Source organism: Neofelis nebulosa, chromosome 11 (assembly GCF_028018385.1).
Source record: "Neofelis nebulosa isolate mNeoNeb1 chromosome 11, mNeoNeb1.pri, whole genome shotgun sequence".
In the NCBI taxonomy this organism is placed as follows: domain Eukaryota; kingdom Metazoa; phylum Chordata; class Mammalia; order Carnivora; family Felidae; genus Neofelis; species Neofelis nebulosa.
Genome location: NC_080792.1, coordinates 69,684,211 through 69,691,280, shown reverse-complemented (window position 1 = coordinate 69,691,280; position 7,070 = coordinate 69,684,211).

The window sequence follows — 7,070 nt, the reverse complement described above, 5'->3', positions numbered from 1 at the left end:
AAGGGACACATATGTTCCAGGCAAAGGGAACACCCAGTACAGAAACCCTCCGGAGGACAAGGCAGGTGTGCTAGAGGGACAGAAAGCCTGGCTTCCCAGAGTCTAGGGCAGTTCCCAGTGTACAGGAAGGACCCAGTGAATGGTTTCTGGGTGAAGAGTGGGCGAAAGAGAAAGCAAAAAGTAGCTGAGGAGAGACCAGTGGGTGCCTGGAAGCTTCCAAGAGGGGTAGGAGAAAGTTGTCTTCTGGTTAGGCATCTTCTAATCCTTTGGGGGCAGAAGAGCCTTACAGGTCCTCTCAGTGGACTTGTTTCTTTTTCTTTTTTATGGTTTTTGGTTTTGTTTTGTTTTGTTTTTGTTTTTGTTTTTAGTTATGTGCTGCCGAAGCGAGCACTATGTTTCTTTATTTTTGAGAGAGAGAGTAAGCGGCAGAGGGGCAGAGACAGAGGATCTGAAGCAGACTCTGTGCTGACCACTTGGGTGCTGACAGCAGCGAGCCTGATGCGGGGCTCGAACTCATGTACCGTGAGATCATGACCTCAACCGACTGAGCCACCCAAGTACCCCCGGACTTGTTTCTTTTACAGAAGACACTGAAGCCCAGAGAGAGAAGACAAGTCCTTAAGATCACAGACAGGACAGCCGTGGAATTCAAACCAGAAGCCAGGACTGCAGGCACAGACAGGGACAGGGTGCTTTGATAACTCTGGGGGACGGAGGAGGTGGGGGGTGTGCACATGTGTGCAAGCTCAGCCCCAGAGTGCCATCCTGGCCCCTGGCCCCCTGCTTCTGCCCCCCCCCCATTTCAGGCTCCTCTCATCCCCACCCCCATGTCCAGAGTTTCTACAAGACCATTGGGCTCTGCCCCTCCCCCATCCCTCATCATCCTGGGCCTCCAGTTCTGCCAACCCTGGGAGTCCCTGATTCTCCTTATGATACCGCAAGCATTGCTGTGCAGGCCAGCCTCCACCCCATGGCTCCGGCTGTGACCTCTTCTGGAGTGCCCACCCCGCCCTGCCCACCATCCGTACCCCCACCTCCTGTAGAACTGATCCGATGACCCTGAAACACTCTGCACTGCCATGGCTATGTCATCTCAACTGGTTGCTTTTCTCTATCTCTCAAGGCTTCCCTCGTGTGTCCCAAAGACAGATGGGTGATCGACTAGCAATGTCTGCCATGGTCGCTGGGATGGAGAGAGGCAATTTGCCAGGCCTTTGCCCATACGCTACACTCCTTCTCCCTTTTGCTCTGTCCCCAGGGAACTCTTGGCTTTCCCAGTGAAATATAAGCTCCCTGGCACTAAGGCCCAGAGTTTCTCTGAAGCACACTGCCCTAGGCGAAAATTAGGGCTATTTTTTGAAACATCCACAGTGGTGCTGGTTGCACAACAATGCGAATATATTTACTGTCACCGAATTATACACTCAACACGGTTAAGATGACAAATTTTCTGTTGTATTTTCCCCCCATGAAAAATCAAGATAAATGTCCTCCTGTTTTGATTTCTAAAGTCGCAGTCTCGAGACAAGGCTGAGAACGCACTTCAGCTCCTCCAAAGTGCCCCTGGCTGCCCATCCTCCCCCGGAACCAGGCAGGCAGCCCTCCTGTCTCTTAAGCAGCAACCATCCTTTGGGTGTAAGTTGGTTTTTAATATCAAAATGGTACGTACACAGAAGCCACGGTCATGGGTAAAAACAAAAAGCCAAGTTCACCCTCCATTGCTGGATCCAGGTAAAACTCCGGTCTTTAATCTGCAGCAGGCTATCTACCCCCACATTCAGCAACCCCACATGGAAAACGTCTTCTCTGGTCAAAGCAAAACAACGGGTCCCTGGATAGACTCTCAGGAAGGGCCTTTGGGATCTCTTGTTGAGATGGGACCAGTACCCACCCCGAGCACCCCCTGAGCTCAGTATGCCGCTAACCCCCAGCTCATAATGTCCTGCTCCTCACAAGCTTGATGCTCAGGGGACTTCACGCCAGAGTGACCATCAGAGGGCCGGGTCGGGAGGTAAACAGACCACGCCTACTGGGGGACGCATGCGCAATCGCATGCACACGCACGCACACTCGCACGCGGAATCCTGGACTCTCACTGCCAGTGAGAGTCTCAAAGTCTCAGTCTCCAAGGTGGCCTAGTCCCTATCCTTCTGCCTCCAGAAGATGTGTTACCCGCCACACCACGTTTCCTTCGCTGGAACCAGGATCAGCCTCTCAGAAGCTTACTCCACACGTGCGTGTCCCCCTTGCAGCCACACAGGACGAGTGAGGGTCTCCTGTTGACTTGCAGCCCGTGAGCACATCCCCTCGGATCCTCTCCAGGAGCCGCATACATCCCATCTGGCCTGAACTAGCCAAGCTGCCAGCCTAAAAGCCAAATGCAACTCCTCCCCTCCTGAGGTCACATCCATAGCTCCCCATTGCCCTTAGGGCAACCCCCAATCTCCTTGGCAACACGGCCTGGTACTTGTCCATTTCCCATCTGCCTCCTGCTACATCCCCCATGAACTTTCCAGAACCTCCTCGATCCTCTCTGATTTCCCCCCAGAACTTTGCGTCTGCCATTCCTCCTACCCGGAACTCATCCCCACCACATCCAACCAGGGCTCAGCTTAGGTGCCTCCCTCTTCAGAAAGCCTGCTGGGACTGCCTACACTCCACTCTACCCCACCCCCCCCCCACCCCCCCCCCCCCGGTATACACCCGCATGAAATATCCTGAAGCGGGGATGGTTTCATCAGCGCTCCTCCCCAACGCCGAGCACCGAGCCTGGCACGGACTTGGTGCACAGCATCCTTGCTTGCCTCCTGGGTGCTTCTTCCACAGCCCCGCCCCCCCATCACAGCGCCGGTCTCACTGCATTGCACGGTAACTTCTCCAACCTCCCCAGTGAGCGATACCAGCACCGGACGGAAGGGCCCATAGGTGGGTCCCAGGACCCAGAGCACTGCTGCGGACACGGCAGGTCCTCAGCAACAACAGATCTTTGTAGTCGAATAAAGAGAAATTCCAGAACGCCAGGTGCCTGAACTTCTTGCTTCGAGTAAAATGGGGGGAGGCGGCCACTAGAGGGCAGCAGGGAGGTGCTTCCTCCCCACTGCTGGCTCCACTAGCTTAGCTCTGAGCCCCAGGCCAGTGTCCCATAACCCAAGCAACCTGCCTGCAAGTCTCAAGGCCAGCCTCTGACCCCGTGCCTGAGCTGACCCAACCCTCCAAGTCAGCCATGAGCTGCCCTCTCCCACAGAACCTGACTACCAGACCGGATCAGCAAAATGGTACCATCTCCAACGGATGCTGGCGTTTACCCCCCACCCAGGATCCCCTGGCCCCGTGGCTCCCCTTCTCTGCTCCCAAAGGACTACCCCCCCCCCCAGCCCTGAAGCAATCCAAGCTCCTTTCCAGCCAAAATCATATCTCAGTGCAGCTACACTGCATAAAAGACAGAAGAAGACGACCCTGGACTAATTTACACTAAGGTGTAAGTGGGTGATGGAATCTGAACCCTTCTGAATACTCACATCTGAAGCTTTATGTCCTGGCACTTCCAAAACTCTAAAGCCCCCAGATCAAGGCCTCAAGTGGAGCCCTGGCCTGGTGACCGATCATTCCATGCATAATGGCATATCCTCTGTATGGACTGGACAGGTATTTTAAAGTTCACTAGAGCTGAATCCACCCGTTTGGACTATGGCAGCTATAAGGCTATTTAAAAGAACCAAAACCCAAATGCAGATTGTTACAGGTTGGCAGGAGAGGTCCAGTGGCTAAAACCCTGGAAGGCTGATTTGCTTCTGACCCTACCCTCAGTGGGTGCCACTCCGCCATCACCTGAGCCACACCCCATCCCTAGCACCTCCTTCAGAGTCCTTTCACCTCTACTGAACTACAGATTGCTCTGACCAGCACAGACACCAAGCCCAGCACCGCTAGCTACACCTCCCCTGGGTTAGTCAAGTTCCAAACCTGTGTTAGCCCCATCCCAGCCATGCCGACATCCAAGCTGTTAATAGTAACAGTAACAAGGAGTGTTAGACCTGTTGTTAGTCAGGAAGAAATCCACAAGCCGTTAGTTTCCGCTGAAAGGAACAGACCAGGAGGGCAGGAGTTAGTCAAGGTGAAGGGGAGGTTAATTAAGAGCCGGTCAGAGCCAGGCCAGGAGCCTGGAGCCCCCAGCTGGGCAGGGTTGGCTGTTAGTGGGCAACCCTCTCCCCCACCCACCCCCACCCCCCGCCGGGCAGCCAGGGCGAGGCAGGGATTAGCTGGGTGAGAGCAAGAGTTAGTGCAAAGGAGCCAGAGATTAGCCCAGAGAGACAGACCAAGGTGCCTACTGGAGGTGAGGCATAAAATCACCCCCAGGTGTGGCCCTGGCTTTAGCGGCTGGCGGGCTCTGGGGAAGGCAAGCCGGGGCAGGGGCATGGGTGGGAATATGACAGGGAGCCCGGGATGAACTTCTGGCTGGCCTGAGGGACGGCAGGACCTTGCGGGACCCTGGGGTTCACGTCTTGCTTCCCATTTCCTCTTCCTGTGAACCCCGAACCCAGGGCAGATTTGCTTTCTTCCCTGCCTTCTCAAGCTCGCTGGTGTGGACACACTCCTCGATGACTGCCGATGTGAAACAATGGCCCACATCTACCTCCGGCTGGCCCACATCCAACCCAGCTTCAGAGAGGGGAAGGGCCCCTCCAGCCAACTGCCCTTGTAGGAAAGGCCCTTTTCACTGATCTCTTGGTCATTCCCTCTCATGCCTGGTGATAAGGTGGGCCGTCCCTCTCACTGACTTCCGGTGTGAGAAATGCCCCTCTGGCCGACTTCCCGTACTGAACGCTCTACTCAGGGATTCCCAGTGTGGGAAAGACCCCTTTCGTTGACTTCCTGTGTAGGGGAAGGCTCCGCTTCCTGACTTCCGGTGTGGGCCCCGCCCCCTTCGCTGACTTCCGACACGCACCCCCATTGACTTCCGGTGCAGGACAGTGCCTCCACCTGGTGCTTTCCGGGGGGGAGAATTCTGTCCTCACTTCCCTCCAAAGAGGGCTACACAGGCCCCATCTCTCTGCCTGTTGGCGGGAAAAGCCCAGGACTCCGTGTTCGAGACCCGCAGGCCTCCACACTCACACCCCAGAAGCTTCCCTGGACCCGCCCACTCCCAGTGGCCACCAGACGTCTGCGCAGAGAGACGCTCTCTCCTGCTCAGAGGCCAGCCTCCCATCTCCCCATGACCGCCTCCTCCCCTGGGCCACTCGCGTGGCTGAATAGGGCTGTCCCCTGCCTTAGACCTGACCCAGTGGACTCCCGAACTCCCAGCCACTTGGGGCGGCAAAGTGGGGCACCTGTCTGCAGGACCAGCCCCAGGACCTCTGCTTGCCAAAAGGAGGAGCGCCCAGAGCTCGGCAGGGCTGGGGTTAGTAAGAAGAGAAAACCAGGTTAGTAGGGGCCGGGTTAGTAAGTCAGAGCACAGCACCAGCGGACGGGGGCACCTCAGCAGACACACACAGGAGTCACTAGGAGAAAAGGAAGAACACACACAGGTCCGTTAGTCGGTTAAGGGGCGGTCGGGGTGCAGTTGAGGCCCCCCCCCCTCCCCGGGTTAGACAGGTTAGTAATTGAACAAAAGAGCTGCCTACGGAAAGAAAGCTGAGAAGGAGGAAGAATGTGGGGAAGAGACAGGGTTCAAAGCGAAAGTCTGGCCCCAGGCAGGGGGGTCTGTGTGCAGAACTCCCCAGAGGGACCAGGGCCTAGGCAGGGGATATGATCAGTCGGGTTTTCTGGGCTCTCCACGCCCCCCGCCCCCGCCCCTTGTATATTTTTTAAACATCTGCCACGTCTCAAGAATTTTTACATTCCTGGGAATCCTCGCTGCAGCCTTTGAGGTGAAAATCAGTACTCCCATTGTGCTGCTGAGGAAAGGGATTCAGAGAGGTGAGGTGGCTTGCTCAAAATGGCTCAGCAGGAAATGGCAGAGTTGGCGAGTCCTGTTTGCATGCCCCGTCCCGGAATGCGGGTCTGCACAGAGATCCCAGGCCACTGGGCAGGGCCTTCTGGAGCGTCGTCTGCCCCCACGTCCCAGCCCCTTGGAAGGCCCATGAGCTGCCAGGTTAGTAGGGTCGGGCTGCGGGGGGTTAGTAGGGCATGCTCGGGCCTGGTTAGTGGGTTAGTTGGTTGGCAGAAGGCCAGGCACCTCGTCACACGCCACAGCGTCCCGGCCGAGCCCTGGGTTAGTAGGTTAATCACACCATGCATCACAGCCCCGGCCGCTCTGCTGCAGCTCCAGAGGCCTCCCGCGACCCCCACCGCCCCCCTCCCCCCCCCTCCCCCCACCAGCCAGCGAGCTGGGCCTGACCAGGGCAGGGGCCCGCCTCCAAGCTCCTCAGCACCACCACACTCGAGCCCATCCCGCGGACCCTGCCCCAAAGCATTTGGCTTCCCGATTTTCTTGGCCGCAGGCCTCCTCCCTCAGAACCGTCCGGTCCCCTGAAAATAGAACCTGCTCGTCCTGGCTGGAAACCCCTGCCTGGTTCTGGTCAGCCCCTTCCCAGAAGGCTGGATCCTGTCACACTCAGGCACGCACACACCAGCGTCTTCCCAGTGGCATTAAGTCCGGAGGCACCACGTCTGGTGGACACCTCCTCCACCACCTGCCAGGATGCTGGCTACCCCAGCCACCAGCCTGCCCTCCCCCCCCCCCCCAATCTCCCGCCGGACCAAAACTACATAGAGCTCACCTGACTCCTGGAACCCAGTTCCCACTCCCCCACCCCTCCTGTCTGCTGCCTTTCCAGCTGGTCCCACGGAGCCCCTGAGTGTGCCGAGCTATATCATCTCCTATCCCCGCTGTGGTGTCCCCATTCTGAGCCCCAAGAGCCCCAGCCTCCTGCCCCCTCAGTCTTAAACGATGCTCCATAAGAAAAGGGTTCTGTTGCCATAAACGGGGAGGACACAGAGTCCTGTCTGCCCTTGAGGACTCACAATTCCCATCAGTGTTTGCAAGGCTCTGATAAGTCCTGCATTGTAGAAACCTGTTGCACTTGAACTCACTTTAAAAAAGAGAGACAGGGAGAGAGAGAGCAATGGGA